The sequence below is a fragment of the Macaca nemestrina genome, chromosome 5 (assembly GCF_043159975.1).
Source record: "Macaca nemestrina isolate mMacNem1 chromosome 5, mMacNem.hap1, whole genome shotgun sequence".
NCBI lineage: Eukaryota > Metazoa > Chordata > Mammalia > Primates > Cercopithecidae > Macaca > Macaca nemestrina.
In genome coordinates, this window is record NC_092129.1 from 79253063 (window position 1) to 79279038 (window position 25976).

A 25976-nucleotide genomic window follows, 5' to 3' on the forward strand; every position below is an offset into this window, starting at 1 on the left:
TCCGCCCGCCTCGGCCTCCCAAAATGCTGGGATTACAGGCATGAGCCACCGTGCCCGGCCCAAGTTTCTCTTACATGTCTTTGGTTTTAACCTCCACCCAGATGACTCCCACTTCTATATCTGCATACCTGACCTGACTACTGGTTTCTTGCTGTGTGCTGGGCACTTCCTCCTGCAGGCTCGCTGATAACTGAAACACGGACTTCCCCTTCATCTCCTCAAACTCTTCATTTCCCCAAGCCAGCAACTGCTCCTTCCTATTGCTTTCTGTCTGCTCCTGCCTTCTGCCTTGCAGTTTACCCAGATCGGGGCTTCCTCACAGGCAAAGTCTTCCTGGGCCAACCCACCTGGCAGGGACCTCCTGTGAGATGGGACCGGATGCAGGGTCAGGCAGGGACATTTGGGATTTCAACTGTGCCCTGGTTAATTATGGGAATGTGGCAATTTTCTTTCCTTCTATGAACCTGCATTTTCAGTGAGACTGTCCTGATCTACCCCATGGAGTAGCTGATGGGATTATGTAAACGTTTATCTGAAGCTTTTGAAATGTTTGCCTCCGTTCCTACTCTTCACCGGCATTCTCCAAAGTGGGGTGTGAGCGTGGGGCCCCTGACACTTCTTTGGAGCATGGTAAGAAGATACTAAAATATCTATTTATATTAATTTTATCTAAAAATGTAAATTCTGCTTTGCTAACATTCAATGTTTGTTTTGACTCCTGGCACTCACCCCTGTGAATTGTACTAGATAATATGATCCTTCTAGTACAACTGAGGGCCATGATGCCTGTGTCAGGTGTGCTGTTGGAGAGGCCTCAACTCAGAGGGGGGTGGGCGGCACCCTCCTGTAGCCCCCCAGTGCATTTTGACCACTTGTAACTGATGTGAGCCCAGTTTAGTGGATTTATGGGTTATGCTTTCTAATTTAACGAAAACATCCGCCTGATCCATGGATAAGTGACTGGAAAGAAACTGTGGTTGAAATAGAACTAATAATGCAAGCTCAGGAAAGCACGGGAGTGGCCAAGGGGTCCCCTCTTCTAATCCTTGTCTGAGCTCTTTTTCAGTCCATGTCTTCCTGAGAAATAACTTCCTATAATTCGAGAAACAACTTGGGAGCTAGTTTGGTCCCACCAAAATAATTGGCCAATGATCTTTCTGTATAGGATGTTATTTTAAAGGAATTCTACTCTTTTCTATTTCAGAGATTGATCTTATCCTCCATCTCCCCAGTTCTGGGTCTCTCTCCTGCTGGTTCACAGGTGTGACATTGTGTGGTAAATATGCTTTCTTTTTTTTTTTTTGAGATGGAGTCTCGCTCTTGTTGCACAGGCTGGAGTGCAATGGCACGATCTCGGCTCACTGTAAACTTTGCCTTCTGAGTTCAAGCAATTCCCCTGCCTCAGCCTCCTGAGTAGCTGGGATTATAGGCTTATGCCACCACACCCGGCTAACTTTTATATTTTTAGCTGAGACAGGGTTTCACCGTGTTGGCCAGGGTGGTCTCTAACTTCTGACCTCAAGTGATCTGCCCACTTCGGCCTCCCAAAGTGCTGGGATTATAGGCGTGAGCCACCGCACCTGGCCTAATATAATTTCTATAGAGTGCATGACATGGGCACAATGGCCATATGTTAACGTATTTTTAAATTCAACTAAACATTATATTTTAAAAATTATTAAAGTAATATATATTCAATATAGAAAATGCAGTTACCATAGAAGAAGAAAGTAAAAACTAAAATCATAGCACTTGGGATAGTAGCTGACAGCTGACATTCCTTTTTGTGCCTATCTATTTCTTTTTGTCAAAAATAGATTGTATTGGACACCCTATTCTGTAAACTACTTAAAATTTTTTATGTAGTAATCCATCCAAGGATTAGCTAAATTAAAGCTACTCCAAAATTGTCTGAGAACAACTGAAAGGCTAAAAATATCTCCTTAATCCAAATTTTATGGTCACATTTTCTTTTATTAATTTTCTTAATCTTTTACTCTTTTCATGGGTAAGAAATCAATGTTATTTATTTGTCTTATGTTCCTGCAGAATTCTCAGCCTGGCAATCAGCTTCTGGGAAAGATTTCAGATTTTTTTTTGTTTTTTAGTCTTCTTTTTTTTGAGACGGTGTCTTACTTTGTCACCTAGGCTAAAGTACAGTTGGACCATCACAGCTCACTACAGCCTCGACCTCTTGGGCTCAAGCAATCCTCCCAACGCAGCCTCCTGAGTAGCTGGGACTATAGGTACACACCACCACATCCATCTAATTTTTAAATTTTTTTGATAGAGATGGGATCTCACTATGTTGCCCAGGCTGGTTTTGAACTCTTGCATTCAAATGCTCCTCCCTGCCTCAGTCTCCCAAAGTGCTGAGATTATGGGTATGAACCACTACACCTAGCAAGATTTCAGAGTCTTCTGCAACCTCAGTAATCTCTGTTTTATGTAAGAGGCAAGAAGCCCTGCCAGGTAGAGAGAATAATGATAGCTATTGCTCACTCTGCTGTTCTGCTGCAAGCTTCTCCTGCTTTGCTTTTCCTTTTCCATTGACTTCTAATAATATGAGTGGTTCAGACCACAGACTGGACATGTCCAAAACAAGGGAGAGAAAAAAAAGAGGAGAGGGAGAGTAGGGAGTCCTGACGAAATAGCCCATGTGGAGTAATGCAGCATGCTCATATATTGAGGCAAAGAAAAACAATTCTTTTTTTTTCTGAGACAGACTTTTGCTCTTGTTACCTAGGCTGGAGTGCAATGGCCCAATCTCGGCTCACCACAATCTCCGCCTCCCGGGTTCAAGTGATTCTACTGCCTCAGCCTCCCAAGTAGCTGAGATTACAGGCATGTGCCACCATGCCTGTCTAATTTCATATTTTTAGTAGAGATGGGGTTTCCCCATTTTGGCCAGGCTGATCTCTAATGCCTGACCTCAGGTGGTCCGGCGGCCTCGGCCTCTCAAAGTGCTGGGATTACAGGCATGAGGCACCACGCCTGGCTGAAAAGCAGTTATTTTAAGTGAAGACTCACACTGCAAAGGTAATTGCAACCTTGTTCCCTTTTGCTTAATGGTGATTTTTTCATGTATATGAACCATATCTCAATTATTATGCTTTTGAGAGGGCCAAGACTATGTCCTTTTCATCCTTTTGATCCCCATATTATCGAGTACAGTGATTTTTACCAAGTAAACACTCACTAAACATTTGTTGTTTGTGATGACAATTATGATAATAGGGTAGCATGCACAATAAAATACGGAATCTCCACCAAAAAAAAAAAAAGCAGTTTTAGCTAATTCACAGATGACGTGACGTGATTGACTAGAATGAAAACTCAAAAGAATCAACAGACATTTATTGGAGCTGATAGGAAAATACAGCCAGTTTGCTGGGTTTATATGGAATATCCAAAAGTCAGTTGATTTTTTATAGTTTTATGCGTTGAATGGTGGTTCCCAAAAGATATGTCCACATCCGAATGCCCAGAACATGTAAATATACTTATATAGTTAAAGAGTGGATAGTACCTCTTATGACAAAAAAAGGTGTTTACGTTAAGGATTTTTTTTTTTTTTTTTTTGAGACAGGGACTCACTTTGTCACCCAGGCTGGAGTGCAGTGGCACAATCTCCGCTCATTGTAATCTCCACCCTCCAGGCTCAAGCGATCCTCTTGTCCCAGTCCCACAAGTAGCTGGGACCATAGGCGTGAGCCACTGTGCCTGGCTAACTGTTGTATTTTTTTGTAGAGACAGGGTTTCCATGTGTTGCCCAGGCTGGTCTCGAACTCCTGAGCTCAAACGATCCTCTTGCCTTGGCCTCCCAAAATGCTAGGATTACAGGCATGAGCTACCGCATCCGGCAAGTTAAGGTTTTTTGAGAAGAGAAACTTGTCTTAGATTATCCAGATGAGTCCCAAGTCCGGTGACAAGGGTGAGACACATGGAGATTACACACACACAGGAGAAGGCCATATAGAGACAGAGGCAGAGGTTGAAATGATGCAGCCACAGCCTAAGCAGAAATGCCAGGGCAGGCCAGGCGCAGTGGCTCATGCCTGTAATCTCTGCACTTTGGGAGGCTGAGGCAGGCGGATCTCCTGAGGCCAGGAGTTTGAGACCAGCCTGGCCAACATGGTGAAACCCTGTCTCTACTAAAAATACAACAACAAAAAATTAATCAGGCATAGTGGCGGGTGCCTGTAATCCCAGCTACATGGGAGGCTGAGGCAGAAGAATCACTTGAACCCGAGAAGTGGAGGCTGCAGTGAACGGAGATTGCACCATTGCACTCCAGCCTGGGCAACAGTGCAAGACTCCATTTCAAAGGAAAAAAATAAAGAAATGCCAAAGAACCTACCAGCAGCTGGAAGAGGTGAGGAAGAATTTTCCCTTACAGCCCCTGGAGAGAGCATGGCCCTGCTGGATTTTGTATTTTTAGCCTCTGTAACTGTGACAGAATAAATTTCTGTTGTTTTAAAGCCACTAAGTCAGTGGTAGTTTATTATTGCAGGCTCAGAAAATTAATACAAGAGTGTCCAGAAGAACAGAGTGCTGAGATTAAGAACGTGTGCTCTGGAGCCAGACTTCCTTTGTCAGAATCTCCACTCCACCAGTTACTAGTTAAGTAATGTAAGGCACACTAGGTAACAGCACAGGGCTTGCTGTGAGTCTAGAGCATGTAGACCTGTGAGTGGTAGATTGTGAACATGGAACACATGCTAGTCATTTTTATCATCATCCTCATTACTAACATTATTATTATTACCAGCATAGTTAGAAAGTGCAGCATGAGGCCGGGCACAGTGGCTCGTGTCTGTAATCCCAGCACTTTGAAAGGTGGACGTGGGAGGATCGCTTGAGTCCAGGAGTTCAAGACCAGCCTTGGCAATATGTTGACACCTGTCTCTACAAAAAATTTAAAAATTGGCCAGATATGCGGGCATGCGCCTGTAGTCCCAGCTACGTGGAAGGCTGAGGTGGGAGGATTGCTTGAGCCCAGGAGGTTGAGGCTGCAGTGAATCATGTTTATATTACTATCTGTATTTACCACTATCTATATTTTGTAATAATAATTCCCCTGCTGTTCTTAATAATTTAATCACATATTGTTTAGTTTTTGCCTGTTTATAAAGGGTACATATTTGTCTCTGACTTTTTTTTCTTTTTTATGAGACAGAGTCTCACTATGTTGCCCAGGCTGGAGTACAGTGGCACAATCCTGGCTCACTGCAACCTCTGCCTCCCGGGTTCAAGCAATTCTCCTGCTTCAGCCTCCTGAGTAGCCAGGACTACAGGTGCCCGCCACCATGCCCAGCTAATTTTTCTACTTTTAGTAGAGACGGGGTTTCACCATGTTGGCTAGGCTGGTCTTGAACTCCTGACCTCAGGTAATCCAACTGCCCCAGCCTCCCAAAGTGCTGGGATTACAGGTGTGAGCCACCGTGCCCAGCCAATCTTCCAGTTTTTTTTTTTTTTTTTTTGAGATGGAGTCTCACTCTGTTACCAGGTTGGAGTGCATTGGCGAGAGCTCGGCTCACTGTAAACTCCACCTCCCCAGTTCAAGCGATTCTCCCATCTCAGCCTCCCGAGTAGCTGGGACTACAGGCATGCGCCAGCATGCTGAGCTAATTTTTTTTTGTATTTTTAATAGAGACAGGGTTTCACCATGTTGGCCAGGATGGTCTCTAAATGCTTACACAATTGAGAAAGGAAATTTATATACATGTATTGAGAAGTGTTTTCAGAAAATGCATCCCTAAAAAAATCCATCCTTTAAGTGACTTACATTACATTTATGATTTTAACAAACTGTTAATCAACAAACTTTTTTTTTTTGAGACAGAGTTTTGCTCTTCTTGCCTAGGCTGAAGTGCAATGGCGTGATCTCAGCTCACCACAACCTCCACCTCCCGGGTTCAAGCGATCCTCCTGCCTCAGCCTCCTGAGTAGCTGGGACTACAGGCATGCGCCATGATGCCCGGCTAATTTTGTATTTTTAGTAGAGATGGGGTTTCTCCATGTTGGTCAGGCTGGTCTCGAACTCCTGACCTCATGTGATCTGCCCGCCTCGGCCTCCCAAAATGCTGGGATTACAGGTGTGAGCCACTGGCCTGGCCAACAAACACTTTTTAAAAAATACATAGTATCTTAAGAAAATCATCCACAGAAAATGAAGTTAGTAAGCCAGTGAAGCCAAAATCAGAGTTTAAAAACAATATATATAAGCAAGTGTCTTCTCAGGGGAGTACTGTATGAGATGGTGAAGAGGAGATGGTGCGACTGATACATCCTGATTCTGGATGTTTGTATCTCTAACTAGCTCAATGTTTTTTTTTTTTTTGAGCTGAAGTCTCAAAGTCTTGCTCTGTCACCCAGGCTGGAGTGCTCGGCACAATCTCGGCTTACTACATCCTCTGCCTCTCAGGTTCAAGCAATTCTCCTGCCTCAGCCTCCTGAGTAGCTGGGACTACAGGCACGCACCATCACATCTGCCAATTTTTGTATTTTTAGTGGAGATGGGGTTTCACCATGTTGGCCAGGCTGGTCTCGAACTCCTGACCTCAAGTGATCTGCCCGCCTTGGCCTCCCAAAGTGTTGGGATTACAGGCATGAGCCACTGTGCCTGGCCAAACTAGCTCAATTGTTAGCTCTATTACAAGTAGGAGAAGGAATGGTAAAGGCCCTATGAAGCAACTAAAGAAACAGGAACACATGCTCTCAGATGGGAGGAGGGAAATTCAACGGCCGTGCTGAAACAAGAAAAGTGGAAGAGGCCGGGCCCGGTGGCTCACGCCTGTAATCCCAGCACTTTGGGAGGCCGAAGTGGGTGGATCATATGAGGTCGGGAGTTCAAGAACAGCCTGACCAACATGGAGAAACGCTGTCTCTACTAAAAATACAAAATTAGCTGGGCATCATGGCGCACACCTGTAATCCCAGCTACTCGGGAGGCTGAGGCAGAAGGATCTCTTGAACCTGGGAGTTGGAGGTTGTGGTGAGCTGAGATTGCACCATTACACTCCAGCCTGGGCGACAAGAGCGAAACTGCATCTCAAAAAAAACAAAACAAACAAACAAAAAACGAAAAAAAAAGTGTAATCAGAAATGCAATGTAAATCACTTAAAGGATGGGTTTTTTAGGGTTGCATTTTCTGAAAACGCTTCTCAATACATGTATATAAATTTCCTTTCTCAATTCAGTAAGCATTTATGGAATATATACCATATGCCCACCCAATGTCAAGGGTGAGGATGTTCCAGGGAATGAGTGTGTTACAGTTAAAGAGTCATCAGTTTGAGACTATTGATGTTTTCATTAAGAAGGCTCTTAAAGGTGACTTTTTGTATCTGATTTTTAAAAGTAACAAGGGAAATGTGAAAGTTCTTATTAAGTTTTCATGATCATCAGGTTAGGTTTCTACCATAAAGTAGTAGGTCTATATTGTTTGGACACTATAAACAGCTTTTTTTTTTTTTTTTTTTTTTTTGACAGAGTCTCACTCTGTCACCCAGGCTGGAGTGCAGTGGTACAATCTTGGTTCACTGCAAACTCTGCCTCTCAGGTTCAAGTGATTCTCCTGCCTCAGCCTTCTGAGTAGCTGGGTTCACAGGCAGCCACCATCATGGTCGGCTAATTTTTGTATTTTTAGTAGAGACAAGGTTTCACCACGTTGGCCTGACTGGTCTCGAACTCCTGACCTCAGATGATCTGCCTGGCTTAGCCTCCCAAAGTGCTGGAATTACAGTCATGAGCCACTGCACCCGCCCTAGAAACAGCTTTTTAAGTTAGTGTGCTTTTAAAAAATTAAAAATAGATGGTTAATGAAGAAACAAAAACTTCAATTAATCAGAGGTGTGGGTACAAATGTTTGACTGACACGCCTATTTTATTTCGATTTAGACTTCTTTTTCAAAGAAAATTTTTGACTAGAGTGTTGGCTTATAGGAAGAGCCTTATTGCTGAGTCTTTTTTCAAGTGTAAAAAAAAGTCCCACATTGGAAGAAGAAGAATAGGCTAGAATGACCCTTGGACAGACCAAACCTGCTCGGTGCTGCATCCTGCATCCAGAGCCTATGTCCTGCCACTGTCGACGCCAGCATGCCCAAGAGAAAGGCTGAAGGGGATGCTAAAGGAGATAAAGCCAAAGGGAAGGATGAACCACAGAGAAGATCTGCGAGGCTGTCTGCTAAACCTGCTCCTCCAAAGCCAGAGCCCAAGCCTGAAAAGGCTCCTGCAAAGAAGAGAGAGAAGGTATCCAAAGGGAAAAAGGGAAAAGCTGATGCTGGCAAGGAGAGGAATAACCCTGCAGAAAATGGAGATGCCAAAACAGACCAGGCACAGAAAGCAGAAGGTTCTGGAGAGGCCAAGTGAAGTGTGTGGATTTTTGATAACTGTGTGCTTATGGTGACTGCACAGTTTGAAATACTACTTTTTATCAAGTTTTGTAAAAATGCAGAATTTTGTTTTACTTTTTTTTTTAAGCTATATTGTTAGCATATAGAACACCTCATTGTTGTTTTTGGGGGAAGGGGCATATGTCACTAACAGAATGTCTCTGAAGCTGGATTGATGTCAGGAAAACGCCTTTCCCTTCTGGTTTTGAGAGACTTCCTCTTGGCTCCCAGGAGGAGGGATTCCCTGACTTTGACACGCGTGGCCTCTTGGCACAAAAGCCTCGTGGTATGGAAAAACAAATTCGTTTTTATGTCCGCTTCTCCCTTTCTATTTTTCAGCATAGACTTAACTCCCTTAAGCCCAGACATCTGTTGGGACCTGACCCCCAGTCATTGCTTACCAGTGTGTCAGGCAATCTGGACTTTCCAGTGATGCTGCTGAGATGGCATCTGTCAAAAGGGGCAGTGGTTCCATTTCTAGTTGGTGGATCTTCACATAAATTCTGCCATTTTCATTTCACTTTCTGAAAGTCAGGGTTGGCTTGTGAAAAGTTGTTAAAAACATGCTAAATGTGAAATGTCGACCCTCACTCTAAATGTTCCCTGTTCAGAGCGTCAGATGAAGACTTCGTTGGTTTTTATAGTGGCTTTCTGATTTTTGGTAGTCCATTGAAGAAGGGAGTTTGAAAGTTGTATACTGTTAATGATTGTCTGCCCATGTCCTGCCTGAAATACCATGATCGTTTATGGAAAGTATCTTTAATAAAGCTGGATACAGTTTGGCTTGGAAAAAAAAATGTTCCACATCAATATAACTGGGAACACAATGAATAATCATTAAGAAGTATAACAAACATTTATGTGTGACATATGGACTTTCTAACTTCAAAACAGTTGGAATTAAAGACATGTTTAACATGACCATTAAAATGAAAATAGAACATTAAATTCTATATCGAAGGAAGGAGAAATAAGTAGAGCAAAATCCAAGCTAATGTTTTACCCTGACTTATGTATAAATTTCTCTGTAAGCTTCCTAGTAGTCAAGCTATGATGGCATAGGTTATAGGCTATAAACTAGAGAATTCTCATTATTTGCAAACAGAGAGATAAGTTCCTTGGGATAAAATATTTTAAGTTTTAAAAATATTTAACTTCAAAACTATCATGTAGTTAATTATACAAGAAATATTGAGCCACATATTTAACCATGGTTTCTGAAAGATAGATAAATATTATTCGTATAGGTAATTTATATATTTTTCTTCAACAAAAGCCTAAATTGTAGTATTTAGATTTTACAGAGTAAGGTTTTTTTGTTTTGTTTTGTTTTTTGAGGGGGATGGGAGGTGGAGATTGTATTAGTGAGGATCCTTGCAGGAAAGAGAAGGTAATTTGAGTTGATAAAGGGACTCTTTACAAAGATATATGTAGGATGCAGGGAAACCATAAGGAATTGTGCAGTTCTGTGGGGCTAGTAACAAGGGATACTGTTACTCTCCTAGGTTTGAAAGGGATAAAGAGAAGATGCCATCACCAGAAGAGAACTTGGAGACAGAGACTGAGCAGAGAAGGCTCTTGGACAGGAGTAGTGACTTTTAGTCAAGAGATGTATCCAGCCTGTGGTACCCCCACAGAGAGCCAAGGAAATAAATACCTTTAACTTTCCACCCACTCCCTCTGATCTCTTGCTGGTACTTTTCATTGACTGAATTCAACTAGAAGCTAAGGGCAGGCACAGGGAGTCTGGTGGTGCTTGTCAGCCTTCTGGTGCAGAGAAAGGATGAGGAAAGGACATATGGAAGCTATCAAGCCAGGAGGACATACTGGAAATTGCAGAGCTTTATAGAGTTCACCCTTCCCCCATTTTGATAAGCCTCTCTGGGTAGAGCAGAAAGAGACTTGCCCTTCTGCCTTTCCCACTCAGACTTTGGTGGAGAATCACTGCAGTGTAATGAGAAATGGTCGTTCTGTTAGCTGCATGTAAGGAAAAAATGTTGCGAACCAATGATCTATAAGAAAGGACAATACCATTTTCCTTAAATGTTTCTTTTTCTCACATGGATTTTACATTGGAGCTAAGTCACAGCTCTGAAATAGAGAAATTTAACAGAATGTGAAGAGACTCCTTAAGTTTAGAATATCAGATGCATTATGAGTCAGTGCCCACAGGCAGAATTAGATAACCCTTGGGGAGAATAGATTCCCTTCCCCATGACCTGTGGGTAGATCTCACCCTATATGAAGGTGAATACACTAATAGGGGCCTCTGAGGACTATGTCTGGTGACCTGACATCTGGATGTTGCTTTATTGCTCATAGATAAGTGCACCCCAAGCCCAGACAACTTGAAACCTATGTATCCCTATAGCGACAATAATTACAATAACAGCCAGGTCTACAAAGCCAACTGCATTGCCAATGAGGCCATTTAAAATATTGAAAGATACATTCTAGAACTTATGAAATCTCTGGCCTAATCTCCAATATTATATGTTCTCTCCAATTTGAAAATTACCATTTAAAAAATAAAAACAAAACCAAGTATAAAAAATGTAAATACAGGTCTTATTTGTTTGTTTTTGTTTTGTTTTGTTTTCTTGGCAAAGAGTCTTTCTCTGTTGCCCAGGCTGGAGTGCCGTGGTGCAATCTCAGCTCACTGCAACCTCCGCCTCCTGGGTTCAAGCGATTCTCCTGCCTCAGCCTCCCGAGTAGCTGGGGCTACAGGCATGTGCCACCACACCCAGCTAATTCTCGTATTTTTAGTAGGGACAGGGTTTTGCCATGTTGGTCAGGCTGGTCTCGAACTCCTGACCTCAGGAGATCCACCCACCTTAACCTCCCAAAGTGATGGGATGACAGGCATGAGCCACCATGCCTGGCCCACAGTTATATTTTTATACTTAAACTTTATATAAATTCAAATGTTTCTTTTTTTATGCCAAAATATAAATATTTTTCAGACTTAATCGTGTGAATGGAAGATTGTTTGGTTCCAGCACAGCACTGAGGAGTAAATGGAATTTATTGAATTCACATTCTGTATTATCTTCTTGTGCTGCTAGGGAAAGTAGTGACAGGTTGAAAAAGTTATTAACTTCTCGTGTGTATTAAGACAACACTTGAATGCAACTGACTTTAGATAAGACAAAATAATCAGTATAGCCTGTGATGTTACTTTAGTTTAAATCCAGTGTGCTCTGAAGCTCAAACAGAGATAAAGAGCAAGAGTAGGATGAATGTTTTCATTGAAGTCCTAACTTCAAATATTGTGAGGGTCTCAGGAGGTTATCCAGTCTATTTCCAGCCTTTGGCAGAATTACAGTTAAACCGGCTCAGGCAGATGGCAATCCATCTTATTCCTAAAATTGTCCACTCAAGGAATTCCACATAACTCTTTCCATCGTCCTTTTTATAACCGTATTTTTCTTTAAACCCTCAGGGAATATGCATATAACAAATGGAAAGCATAAAGTAAAGTACATATGACCCTCTTCTCATCATGAAGGGGGCAGAATTATACGCTAGTATCTATGATGATTTGTAAACAATACCAGTCCTAGACAAATCTCTCTTCTTTATCCAACCTCACAAATATTCTGCCTCTCTAAGTAGCCCTTGTCCCTTTGCCCCTCTTGTTTTCCTTTGTTTCCTCTTTTCTCCCCTGGTTCAGAATGCCTAGGAGAGTTTGTGTAAGATTCCTAATGCCCTAGAAATAGGAAAAGCAATCATGCCTCAGGCCATAGGGATGTTGTCAGCACCATGGACAGCGGCTTATCGGGCTCGCAAGCGTTGTACAGAGGTATAACTTGCCAGTAGAGTATGTTGATGACCTTTTTAATATCTTTGAAAGTCTTCATCAGTTAATTCCCCTTCTCTTCTTAGCCTTCTATTTTATTGAGGTAGATGACGTTAAGACTTCAACTTTTCGGTGCAGGCAGAGGAGCCCACATCTCAGTAGTCTATGACAAGGAGGGGCTGACGGGAGGTAAACTCATCTAGGCCTGCTGAAGTTAATTCATCACTTGGCCCTAGGGTTCAGGGAGCAAAATACAGAAGGCAATGAAGAACAATGGAATCAACAAGAGAGGTAACTCCTCTCTTCTCTTGCAGATGCCTCAATTAAATCTATTTCACAAAGGATTAGTGGCCCCTAAAATACACAATTATGCCATTCTTCACATCCCCTATTTTACTGGTTAGAAAACATTTGTTGTAACTTTACATCCATTAAAAATTAGCTATTCAGTCTTGGCTATGTCACCTAAAATCTCTGTCTAATCTTGGAGAAAATTTCACAATACTTCTCAAAATTTTAAATGCACATATTTTTTGACCCTACAACTCTAACACAGAAATGATTCAACAGGCTGGCATGGTGGCCCACACCTGTAATCCCAGAACTTTGGGAGGCCAAGGTGGCAGGATCACTTGAGAGAAGCCTGGGCAACATAGTAATACCTCATCTCTACAAAAAATTTTTAAAATTAGCTGGGCATGGTGGCACATGCCTGAAGTTCCACCTGCTCAGGAGGCTGAGATGGGAGGATTCCTTGAGCCCAGGGGTTTGGTGCTGCAGTGAGCTATGATCACACAACTGCACTCCAGCCTGGATGACAGAGTGAGACCTTGCCTCTTAAAAGAAAAAAAATACATCAATGTAAAACTGTTTAAATAAAGTATAAGTTTATACAATCAAATATTAAGAAGTCATAAACAAAGTGGAAATTCACTATATACTCATATGAAAGATCTCCAGGATATATTAAGTTTAAAAAATCTGGGTTCAGAACAATGACTATATTAACATATTATATAAAAAGAAGAAAAATCATGTATAGCCATCTGTACTAAGCATACATTATCTCCAGGAGGATATATGTTAGAAATAAGAAATAGCAGTTTCCTCTAGGAAGGGAAATTGGGTGGATAGAGGTGAGAAGTGGAGGGGAGTTTTTTTCACCATACACCTTTATGTACTTTTGGAATTTTGAATAATGTGAATTCATCAACTATATAAAAATGAATAAATAAATTTAAATAAAAATGAAATAAATTATCTGTGACTCAGTTTCTTTCTCTGCGAAATGGATGTAGTCATATCCATTTGATTGTCCTGAGAATCAAATAGAATAGTGTATGTAAAGGTGTTTTGAAAAATATGCATTCTTCATATATGATGTTTATTGCTAGTATTTTAGTAATGTATGGACAGTTTAAGTTCTCCACACGCCTCCTAAAGTTTGGAGTTTAGAATTGAACATAACTCTGAAATAATGATAATAAAATGTGAATTAAATATTTGTGAGGTATTTTAGACTTTTTCACTGTAGTGTGGCTATGATATAAAAATAACTTTATCCTGCACTTCCTTTTGCAGTCTTTTCCTTCATGCAGTTAGAAGAATTTTTGCCTTTTAATAATGGGTACTTTTCAGCTGCCTCAAAAGAAGGTGAAGCATGCTCAAGCTGATTGGAAGGGCTTAATGAGATTATTCAGTAACTTGTAGAAAACTGCAGTGTATCAGAAAAGGGAAAACAGCTGGATCATTAAAATGCTCGTGGAACCCACTGTGACACTGGAATGGGAAATCCTTTGATGGATATGGAGAAGGAAGACACACTATACTTTCTGGGAAAAAAATTTTGGGAGTCTTGTTACAACATATTTAAAAAATAATTTTAAAAAGTCAGTTTAGAAGGGTTTCTTGTCAGTCCTAAAAGACAGAAGGAGATTTGAAAGGTGGTAGTACCCCTAAAGCGATGTGTTTTGAAAAAAGGAACTCGTTTCCCACATTCCAAGGGGTCCCCTGAGACCATCCTACACCTCATTAAGTACATGAACTAGCATGAGACTTGGAACCTCTGTAGAGACTTCTGGCCTAGCCTGGCAGAAAAAATGATGAGAGATTTGTGGGCTTTATGAGGTGGATCACAGCACAATATAAAACCAAAACAAATCACCTCGGGCCCTACCAAGGGAGAAGACTATTAAAAGAGGAAAATAAACCCACCATCTCAGTTCATTTTTTTCTCCTAAGGAATATATTTTTTTTCTCCACGCATTTGTGCCAAGAGAATCCAATTTATTTTCAGAATGTCTTCTTCTTTTCCCTTCTTTCTTTTCCTCCCTGCGCTATTCCTCCTTCCTTTTTCCTTCTTCTCCTCCATTCTTTTTCTTTCTCTTTTTCCTCCTCCTCTTCTCCTTGTTCTTCTTCTGTACTAGGAGTTAGCAAACTTTCCCTGTTAAGAGCCAGAAAGTTAAATATTTCAGGCTTTGCAGACCAAACTGTCTCTTGCAACTACTCAACTCTGCCCCATGTAGTGCAAAAGCAGCCTAACATGACATAAACAAATGGGCAAGCTATGTTCTAGTAACACTGTGTAAAGACAAGCTGTCGGTCAAATTTGTCCCTCATAACGTAGTTCATCTGCCCTTGTTCTATGTTATAATAGTTTAAATAAAGTTCACAGTGTAGCAAGACAAGCTGCAGACAAAACCCCTCAGACAGCGAGTTAAAGAAGGAAGGGTTTTATTCGGCCGGGAGCTTCGGCAACACTCACGTCTTCAAGAACCGAGCTCCCCGGGTGAGCAATTCCTGTCCCTTATGATGGCTTACAACTCTAAGGGGGTCTGCGTGAGAGGGTCGTGATCGATTGAGCAAGCAGGGAGTACGTGACTGGGGGCTGCATGCATCGGTAATCAGAACGGAACAGAGCAGGACAGGGATTTTCACAATGCTTTTCCATACAATGTCTGGAATCTATAGATAACATAACCGGTTAGGTCAGGGGTCAATCTTTAACGAGGCTCAGAGCGCGGCGCCGGGCTGTCTGCCTGTGGATTTCATTTCTGCCTTTTAGTTTTTACTTCTTTATTTGGAGGCAGAAATTGGGCATAAGACAATGTGAGGGGCGGTCTCCTCCCTTAACAGAAGAGATATAATCATCACTGTTAGGGACAACAGAGTAACTCTCTGGAAGAAAATACATTTGTACCCATACCTCACACTTCTTTAAAAAGCTCAAAGGTGATTTTTAAAAAAAGAGTAAATAATAACAAGACTAGAAAAGAACATAGAAAATTATTTTAATACATCAAAATAGGGCAAAGATCTCTTAAAATTATTTTAAAATGATAGATTCAAGTCTGGAGACAAATGACAAGCTGGAAAAAATATCTGCAACTCATGTCACAGATAATAGAATAACCTCCTTAACATATTGATTTCTGTGAATCAATAAGAAAAGTAAACAAGCACTCAGAAGAAAGGTGGGACAATGTCTGGAATTCACAGCAAAGGAAATACAAATTGTTGTTAAATATTTTAAAAGAAATGTTCTACATCATTCATAATAAGAGACACACAAATTTATACTTAAATACCATTTTCGCACATCAGATAGGCAAAAATCCAGATATTTGATAAAACACTGGGTTGACAAGGCCTTCCTTTATTTTTTTATTTTTTATTTTTTATTTTTTTTTTTTTGAGACTGAGTCTTGCTCTATCGCCCAGGTTGAAGTGCAGTGGCCCGATCTCAGCTCACTGCAAGCTCCACCTCCCGGGTTTACGCCATTCTCCTGCCTCAGCCTCCCGAGTAGCTGGGACTACAGGCGCCCACCACCTCGCCCGGCTAGTTTTTTTTTTTTGTATTTTTTAGTAGAAACGGGGTTTCACCGGGTTAGCCAGGACGGTCTCTATCTCCTGACCTCGTGATCCGCCCGTCTCGGCCTCCCAAAGTGCTGGGATTACAGGCTTGAGCCACCGCGCCCGGCCTAGGCCTTCCTTTATATTGTTGGTGAAATGTAAATTGATATGGAGGGCAACTTGGCAATACCAATCAAAATTTGAAATGCGTGTCTTTTTTGATGCAACAACTCACTTTAAAGAGCTTAGTCTATAGATATCACTGGGCATATGCAAAATGTCTATACAATGTTAGTTATTGTTGCACATTTTGTAACAGTAGAAATAGGACATGACATATGTGTCCACTAATAGTGGATTGGCTAAATCTCTTAGGGCATATCTGTATCATGGAATATTATGTATCTATAAAAAAGAATCACTTCTTAAAAAACTGTGCATGATATGTTTATGGTTATTTAAGAAGGGAAGCATAATATATATTTGTATTTGTGTGTATAAAAAGTCTCTGGAAGGACACACAAGAAACTAGTAATGGTGCCTCCCTATTTAAAGGGGAGATGGGAAGAATTATATGGATGAATGACAGAAATAAGGAGAAGACTTCTCACTATATGGCCTTTTAATTTTTTTTCATTTTTGAATCATTCAATACTATTATTAATATTAAAAAAAAAAGTCCAGTAAAAATCACCTAAACTTGGTTTTACACACACACAGCGATGCACACATACACTTTTGTTATTTTTAGATTCATTGGACATTATACTACTATGGGTTATGCTAGTAAGTATATTTTAAAATATCTACTTAATCTTGAAAAAGTCTTCTACTTTGTGTGTGGGGAGAAGACTAAGAGAATAAACCTTCTTTTTGTATAGTCCCAACTAATTAATCAGAGTAGATACAGAGAAGACTAATAAAAGCCCAGTGACGGAAAGACTAATAAAAAACAATGTGTTATGAAGAGGAACTGGGCTGTGTTGGAAAGCAGCGAATTCCCTATCACTGGGCTTGTTTAACTTGAGGGGCTACTGCGGAAAGTAGGGGCTACTGCGGAAAAACTCTGAGTTCTATTCCAATTTTGACAGTCTACAATTATAAGAAAAAGGTGAACACCATGTATTTTATCATAAGCGGTAAGATTCTTTGAAAAACAAAAAACACCCTAGAGATTCATGTTTTTTGTTTGTTTGTTTGTGTTTTGGAGACAGGGTCTCACTTTGTTGCCCAGGCTGGAGTGCAATAGCCTGATCATGGCTCACTGCAGCCTCGACCTCCCCAGGCTGAGGTGATCTTCCCACTTCAGCCTCCCGAGTAGCTCAGACTACAGTTGTGCCACCATGCCTGGCTAATTTTTGTATTTTTTGTAGAGACAAGGTCTTGCTATGTTGCCCAGGCTGGTCTCGAACTCCTGGACTCAAGGAATCTGCCTGCCTTGGCCCCCAAAGTTCTGGGGTTACCAGGCATGAACTATTGTGACCAGCCCCAAAACTAATTTCTAAAGTGCATAAATCTCAGGCTGGGTGCAGTGGTTCACACCTGGTAACTCCAGCACTTGGGGAAGCTGAGGTAGGTATATTGCTTAAGCCTGGAAGTTTGAGACCAGCTTGGGCAACGTAGTAAAACCTCATCTCTCCAAAAAAAAAAAAAAAAAGCCAGGCATGGTGGCTCATGCCTGTAATCCCAGCACTTTGGGAGGCTGAGGCGGGTGGATCACCTGAGGTCAGGAGTTTGAGATCAGCCTGGCCAACATGGTGAAACCCCATCTCTACTAAAAATACAAAAAGTAGCCAGGCACTGTGGCGGGCACCTATAATCCCAGCTACTTGGGAGGCTGAGGCAGGAGAATTGCTTGAACCTGGGAGGCGGAGATTGCAGTGAGCTGAGATTGTGCCACTGCACTCCAGCCTGGGCAATAAGAGTGAAACTCTGTCTAAAAAAAAAATTCACTCAGGAAGCTGACGTGGGAGGATCACCTCAGCCTGGGGAGGTCGAGGCTGCAGTGAGCCATGATCAGGCTATTGCACTCCAGCCTGGGTGACAGAGTGAGACTGGTTTTTTTTTTTTTTTTGAAAAAAAAAAAAGAAAAAAAAGAAATTAATTTGGGTAACAAAGAAGGTACAAAGAAGGTAACAATGGTGGAAGGAGAGCAGGATCCTTGGGGATGGAGCAGGCAGTTAGCCTGGGTTAGGAGGAGAGCCCAAACTCAAGGACATGCAGATAGTCACATCAAATTAAACAGCCCTCATAGATGAGCAGGATGCAGGTTTCAGGGTTTTGCTGGCAGAACAGAACAGAGTGAAACACACCACTTTCCAGAACACTATGCAATGTGTAGATGGAAAGTAATTTTTAAGGAAATGATTGGAAATTATTCACATTGATTTTGAAATCATCCCTGTTTGTCAGCTGGTGAAACACCTGGCAGCTAATGCTTCCAAGCACTCTAATTTAAAGTCTGCTTTAGCTGATGTTCATACCCTTAGCTGGATACAACAACAGCTAATACAGTAGAAGACACTTAGTTAATTTTTTGATGAGAAAAATGCTGGACAAAAGGCAATGCTTTTACAGTAGGCATTTGGAAAGGTGAGAGGGGTAGTATGGAAAAACCCTTCTCTCACCATCTTTGCTTTTTTCTTTCCCATCCCTTTTCCTCCTCCTCCTCCTCCTCCTCCTCCTCCTCCTCCTCCTCCTCCTCCTTCTTCTTCTTCTTCCTCTTCTTGCTTTGTTGCCCAGGCAGGAGTGCAGTGGTGCAATTTTGCTCACTGCAGTCCCCAAATCCTGGGCTCAAAACATCCTCCTACCCCAGCCTTCTGAGTAACTGGGACCATAGGCACACACCACCATATCCGAATAATTTTTGCATTTTTCCGTAGAGATGGGGTTTTACCATGTTGCCCAGGCTGGTCTTCAACTCCTGGGCTCAAGCGATCCACTCTCCTCAGCCTCCCAAAGTGCTGGGATTACAGGCATAAGCCACTGCACCCAGCTTTCTTTTAAAGTTATGTCCTGGTTGGGCACAATGGCTCATCCCTATAATCCTGACCCTTTGGGAGGCCAAGTGGGTGAATCCCTGAGCCCAGGAGTTTGAGACCATAAAAATGCCTGTGAGAATGGCGGAGCTGCACAACAGGAGGAATCAGAGTCCTCGAATGACTGTGTGGAGCAGAACTGTGTCCTCAAACTCGACCATTCACCTCAACACTGTTATGGGAATGAACAATACATTTCTTTGCTCTTTAAGCCATTGCATTGTTAGTCTCAATATAGTAGCTCAGCCTTTGCCCTAACTAATAAGGGTGATGATAGCAGTCATCTTACCTACTTCATGAGATCAAAAAAAAAATCCGGATCCTGCACAACTTCATGGGATTTTTGTGAAGATCAGATGAAAGAAAATGGTTAAGGCTGTGCACAAATGTTATGGTGCCATCTTTACTTGATTATCCAACATTAAAACGTCCTCCAGCCTCAGTAGCCCTCTGTGAAATGGAGACACTGGATTTCATGATGCCTAGAATTGTCGTGCTCTTTTTCTGACAGGAAAGAAACTGCCTTGAGATAAAGAATCACATAAAAAATACAAAATGGCTAACAGATTTTGCTAATTACCACCAACCATGTCTGGATCATATTTGGGAACTAGCAGCCAATGTAAACAGTGGGAAATGAGTGGTTATTGAAAGCAACTGTCACATTAGATAAACCTAATTTTATAACCATTTCTCAAACTGGTGGCAATCCCTAACGTGTCCATGTGAGCTACAATACATTAAATGTCATTAATTGTTTAGACTTTGCCAGAAAGCCAGTCTAGGGTGACAGGATTTATGGTAGAAAATCCTGTAGTGGCACAAAATCTACTAAACCACATTAGTTGGGTGAGAAACAAGTATTACTCCCAGTTGATTCTCATTTTACATAGAAGTTCTTCCATTTCCAAAGTATAATGTATATCAAGTCCTTATATTAAAAAAAGGAAGGCTTGGTAATAGAACAAGTCCACAACTGAAGTAGATGTGAGCAGACATTAAGAAAAAATAAAGAGGAAAGGAAAGAAAATGATTGACTACATTACATAGCCACGCATAGTCTTGGAGTTTTTGTGTAATTTTTTATGGGATGAGAAAATGGAATCTTTCCTGTTCCTTCATATGGGCAGAGGCAGGTCTGATGTGCCAGATGAAGTGGCTTAGAGGCCTCTGAAAAGAAATATTTTCACATCTCATGGACACTGCTTTCATCTGGTTGTCAAAATGTAGTGCTGGAAAGGAAAGCCATTAGTAGTTCCCATTAGGAAAAGTGATCCATCAGGAAAAACCCCAGGAGGCACTTCCAGGTTGGAAGAACGATGAATGAACTGGAATCAGCTGTGATGGATTCTGGAATGGTGGGAAAGGACATCCTGGGGAAAAAAGAGACAAAAACACAAAACCTGTGAAAACGTACAACATGTAGCAGCTGAGAGTAATGCAATAGAGTTTCCTTGGATGCACACACACCGACTCCTCTGAGCAAGCATGTTCCCAAGGCCACCTGTTTCCTTTTGATACTGGCAGCTGCTTCTCTCAGCAATGGCTTAAACAGAAAACCAACAGGAATTATTTTGGCAGGAAAATGGGATTATCTTAGGTGCTTAATGAGAGAAAAGATCTGAGCTTGTTTGTAATAAGAAATAAATATTAATGGGTTGGAGCACATTTGGGAATTTTCATCATAGTAATAAATGTCAAAGAGAAATGTTTTTCCTTTATCATTAGACCTCAGACTAATTTACCCAAATACAAAGTTGTCTTTTTCCAATGAGAAAGAGAAAAATAAAACTAAATGAAGTGAGTAATTAAACAGGGAAAAGAAAAACAAAATGAGACTGTATTTTACATATGGATCATGAGGTTCTCTTTGGGCTGAAGAGGATTAACTGTTATGAGGATTTTATGCTGTGGGGAGTTGATGGAATGGATTTGTGACAGATGAGAGAGATGGGGATGAATGTGCAGTTCATTCAGACACCTCCAGTTTCTCGTTCAACATTTTGCTAAAGATTAGGGGTAAAAAATCAAAGCAGAGCCAAGTTCCACAGCTCCATATGGAGAACTACAAAGCCTGGAACAAAATATGCTTACACTTAGTCTTGTTTGGAGTTGATTTGATTTGTATACATTTGAGTCATTGTATTAGAGTTTTCCAACTCTAGTTTTCCATATGTATATATTGAATATGTGTATATATAGAATATATGGTATATTCTATATATTCTATATTCTCTCTATATAATGTATATTCATATATATTCATATATAGTACATTATATAAATATATTATGTATTAATCTATACTATTTTATCTATTATATACATATATTATATGCCTAAATATATATTCTCTACATATCACATATTATATATATTCTATTTATACGTATCATATATATGTATTATATAAAAAGATATTTATTATAAAGAATTAAGGAACTGGCTTAGGTGATTATGAAGACTAAGAAATCCCAAAGATCTGTGGTCACAAGGTGGAGGCCCAGCAAAAACGATGGTATAGTTCTAGCCTGGGTCCGAAGGCCTGATACCTAAGAGAGCAGATGTTGTAAGTTCCAGTCTGAGTGCAAGTCTGAAGGCAAAAGAGGATCAATGTCCTAGCTTAAAGATCATCAGGTAGAGAGAATGAACTCTCCTTTACTGTTCCTGTTGTTCTATTTAGGCTTTCAACAGGTTGGATGAGGCCCACCTACGTTGATAAGGGCAATTTGTTTTATTCATTTTACTAATTCAAATGTGGATGCCATCCGGAAACACCCTCACAGACACAGCCAGAATAATGTTTAATCAAACATCTGGGAATCCAGTGGCCAGAAAGATGATGCATAAAAGTAACCATCACAGTCATATTACGGAAATATTGAATATAGTATATATATATATTTTTTGAGATGGAGTCTCGCTCTGTTGCCCAGTCTGGAGTGCAGTGGCAGGATCTCAGCTCACTGCAAGCTCTGTCTCCCAGGTTCATGCCATTCTCCTGCCTCAGCCTCCCAAGTAGCTGGGACTACAGGCGCCCACCACCACACCCGGTTAATTTTTTGTATTTTTAGTAGAGACAGGGTTTCACCATGTGAGCCAGGATGGTCTCGATCTCCTAGACCTCGTGATCTACCCACCTTGGCCTCCCAAAGTGCTGGGATTACAGGTGTGAGCCATTGCACCCGGCCTGAATTTAGTACCATTTTAAGAACTTAGTTCGTGCCCTAACGATCACACAGGACCTTCATTTCCCACCCCACACTCTCAAATACTCCTTTATGAAATTAGTATCAGAGAATGAGGCAGGAGGTAAAGAGGAAAACAATGACAATTGTTCTCCCTGCCCTCTCCTTTTGTGTCACCGTTTTTTTTTTTTTTTTTTTTCCCATTCCAAGAGACAGTGTGGAAAAGGAAAGAGAAGGAGGCAAGTATGAGGAAGAACTGTCAGATTCTATTTTACAAGTAGAGGAAAAATGAAAGGAACTCAGAAAGGACTGAGTGTTCTCCCCACTGGCTCAGATAATGTCATCTGCTGGGTACCCACTAAGTAGTTTTGTGTCATATTTAAGAAATATGACACAAAAGGCAAGCCAAAGACCCTAGCCAAGAACACAGATTTCATCCTCTGTTTTCTTCTAGTTGTTTTATGGTTGTAGCTTTTACATTTTGGTCTATGATCTATTTTAGTTATTTTTTTTTTTTATATGGTTTGAGGTAAGAGTCCAGGTTTCTTTTTTCCCAAAGGATCATCTAATTATTCTAATACCACTTATTGACAAGATTCTTTCTCCATTGAATCAAACTGGCATCTTTGTTGAAAGTCAATTAACTACATACGTTATCTGTGGTTCTATTTCTTTCTCTTTGTTTGAGACAGGGTCTCACTCTGTTGCCCAGGCTGGACTCAAACTCCTGAGCTCAAGTGATCTTCCTGCCTTGACCTTCCAAAATGCTGGGATTACAGACATGAGCCACTGCTCCTGGCCTATAATAAATCTTGAAATCAGGTAGTGTATAAGTCTTTCAACCATTCTTTTTCAAAATTGTTTGCCTGTTCTATGTCGTTTGTATTTCCACATAAGTTTTAAAATTAGCTTGTCAAGTTCTACAAAAAATTTTCTGGAATTTTATTTGGGATTGTTTTGAATCTATAGATCCATTTGGGAGGAACTGATATCTTAATAATATTGAGTCTTCCAATCCATGAATAAGGAATGTCTCTCTATATGTTTAGATCGTTCTTAATTTCTCACAGAAGTGTTTTGAAGTTTTCAGTTTATATGTCTTGCACATACACTTTGTTAAATGTATCCATAAGTATTTCACTTTTTTTTTTTTTTTTTTTTTTTTTGAGACGGAGTCTCGCTCTGCTGCCCAGGCTGGAGTGCAGTGACTGGATCTCAGCTCACTGCAAGCTCCGCCTCCCGGGTTCACGCCATTCTCCTGCCTCAGCCTCCTGAGTAGCTGGGACTACAGGCGCCCGCCACCTCGCCCGGCTAGTTTTTCGTATTTTTCAGTAGAGACGGGGTTTCACCGTGTTAGCCAGGATGGTCTCGATCTCCTGACCTCGCGATCCGCCCGTCTCGGCCTCCCAAAGTGCTGGGATTACAGGCTTGAGCCACTGCGCCCGGCCAGTATTTCACATTTTTTATGTTATTTTACTCTATTGCTTTTTAACTCATTTTTAAATTGTTCATTACTATTCTATAGAAATATAGTTAATTTTTATGTATTAACCTTGTGTCTTTCATATTTGCTATATGTACTAATAGGCACAGATTTTAAAAAATCAATCTCAAGACGTTCTACATTGATAATCATGTTATCTGTGATAAAGGCAGTGTATTTTTTTTCTTTTCAATCTGGGTGTCTTTTATTTCTTTTTTCTTGCCTTATTTCATGGGCTAAGACCTCTGGTACAATGTTGAATAGAAGTGGTTAGAATGGACGTTCTTGCTGATCTTCAGGAGAAAGCATTTAGTCTTTCACCATTAACTATGATATTAATATTAATGATAAGTTTTTCTCAGATGTACTTTGTCAAGTTGAGGAAGTTTATTTCTAGTTCTAGTGTCCTGAGGGATTTCATCATGAATAGGTGTTGAATTTTGTAAGTGCTTTTTCAGCATCTATTTCTTTCTTTATATATATATAAAGATATAAATACATATATATTTTAAGAGACAGAGTCTCTCTATGTTGCCCACGGTGGTCTTGGACTCCTGGGTTCAATGATCCCCCTGTCTTGGCCTCTGAGAGTGCTGGAATTACAGGCATGAGTCACTGTCCCTGGACTTTGGCATCTATTAAGATGACCAGATGGGCCGGGCACGGTAACTCACGCCTGTAATCCTAGCACTTTGGGAGGCCGAGTTGTCAGACCACCTGAGGTCAGGAGTTTGAGACCAGCCATGGTCAACATGGTGAAACCACATCTCTGCTAAAAATACAAAAAATTAGCCAGACGTGGTGGCAGGTGCCTGTAATCCCACCTACTCAGGAGGCTGAGGCAGGAGAATCTCTTGAGCTCGGGAGGCAGAGGTTGCAGTGAGCCAAGATCGCGCCATTGCACTCCAGCCTGGGCAACAAAAGTGAAGCTCCGTCTCAGGGAAGAAAAAAAAAAAAAAGCCCGGGCACTGTGGCTCACGACTGTAATCCCAGCACTTTGGGAAGCTGAGGTGGGCGGATCACAAGATCAGGAGATCAAGACCATCCTGGCCAACATGGTGAAACCCCATCAAGATTAAAAATACAAAAAGAAAGCTGGGCATGGTGGCAAGTGCCTGTAGTCCCAGGTACTTGGGGGAGGCTGAGGCAGGAGAATCGTTTGAACCCGGGAGGCAGAGGTTGCAAAGAGTTGAGATCGTGTCACTGCACCCCAGCCTGGTGACAGAGAGAGACTCAAAAAAAAAAAAAAAAAAAAGATGACCAGATGGTCCCTCCTGTCATGAGCTTTCATTATGTTGGTAAAGACAGACACCAAACAAATGAGAACAAAGAATGTGATGTGTGAAAGATAGGGAAGACCCAGGGTGCTGAGAACCTAATAGGGGCCTAGTCCAGCCCAGGGTCAGAAAGGTCTTTTTCAGGAAGTGAAATTTAAATTGAGACTGCAAGAGAAGTAGGAACTAGCTAGGTGAAAGGAGGTACAAAGCAAACAGGAGCTGAGGTCACAGGACCTGTGTTCCAAATCTGGCTCTGCTGCTTTCTAGTTAGGTGAGGAGGGGAGGGTTCCTACAGAAACGCCGAATTACGTCTTGGAGTCATCCTCTTAGCATGTAAGAGACAACTTCACGAACTTTCCTTTTGATGATAATGTGGAGGTGTCACTTTTTTTTTTCAACCACTCTGTGAAGTCCTGTAAGTATTTTTTACTTTACCTTAGCAATTGTTTGTTTGTCTTTTGGTGAACAATGAGATTCCAGTAACCTATCTGATTTCTGTTCTGTCTCAGGCAACTGGAAGTTCAGAGACAAATCTGAGCCTCTGTTTAGTGACAGAGCAGGGCCTTATGCAAACACGTGTTCTAATTCTCTCCTGGTCATAACCTTTTAAAACATTTTGCATGTTTTTGACTTTGTATTTTATTAAATATATTTCTTATATCCTATAGACTACTTAAATCTTTTATGGAATAAAGTAGATTATAAACAAAAAATAGGTTACATAGAAATACACAAAAACTGTAGAAGGGCATAAAAATAAAAACTTTGGAGAAACCACTCCTTTATTACTAAGTTTCTAGGTCACCTAACAGGCTGAACTGCTTCTCCTTCCTTCTATGACAACTATGTGTCCTGTCCAAAGCTTCCCGACTCACCCTGTTCCTCAGGTTTTCCTTCTCCTTTCAGGCTGTCCCAGCACATGATTAACTGTTGTTCTCAAAA

General features: G+C 41.1%; 1 long non-coding RNA gene and 1 pseudogene across 1 annotated transcript; both read left to right on the top strand.

Annotated features, from left to right (window-relative positions):
- The first annotated feature begins 239 nt into the window (after positions 1-239).
- On the top strand, positions 240-13373 carry LOC105478768 (uncharacterized). The gene is made up of 3 exons (XR_011623492.1): positions 240-630; positions 1205-1276; positions 9903-13373. It is a non-coding gene; the product is annotated as an uncharacterized lncRNA (long non-coding RNA).
- On the top strand, positions 7899-9531 carry LOC139363344 (non-histone chromosomal protein HMG-17 pseudogene; annotated as a pseudogene).
- Positions 13374-25976: the final 12603 nt, after the last annotated feature.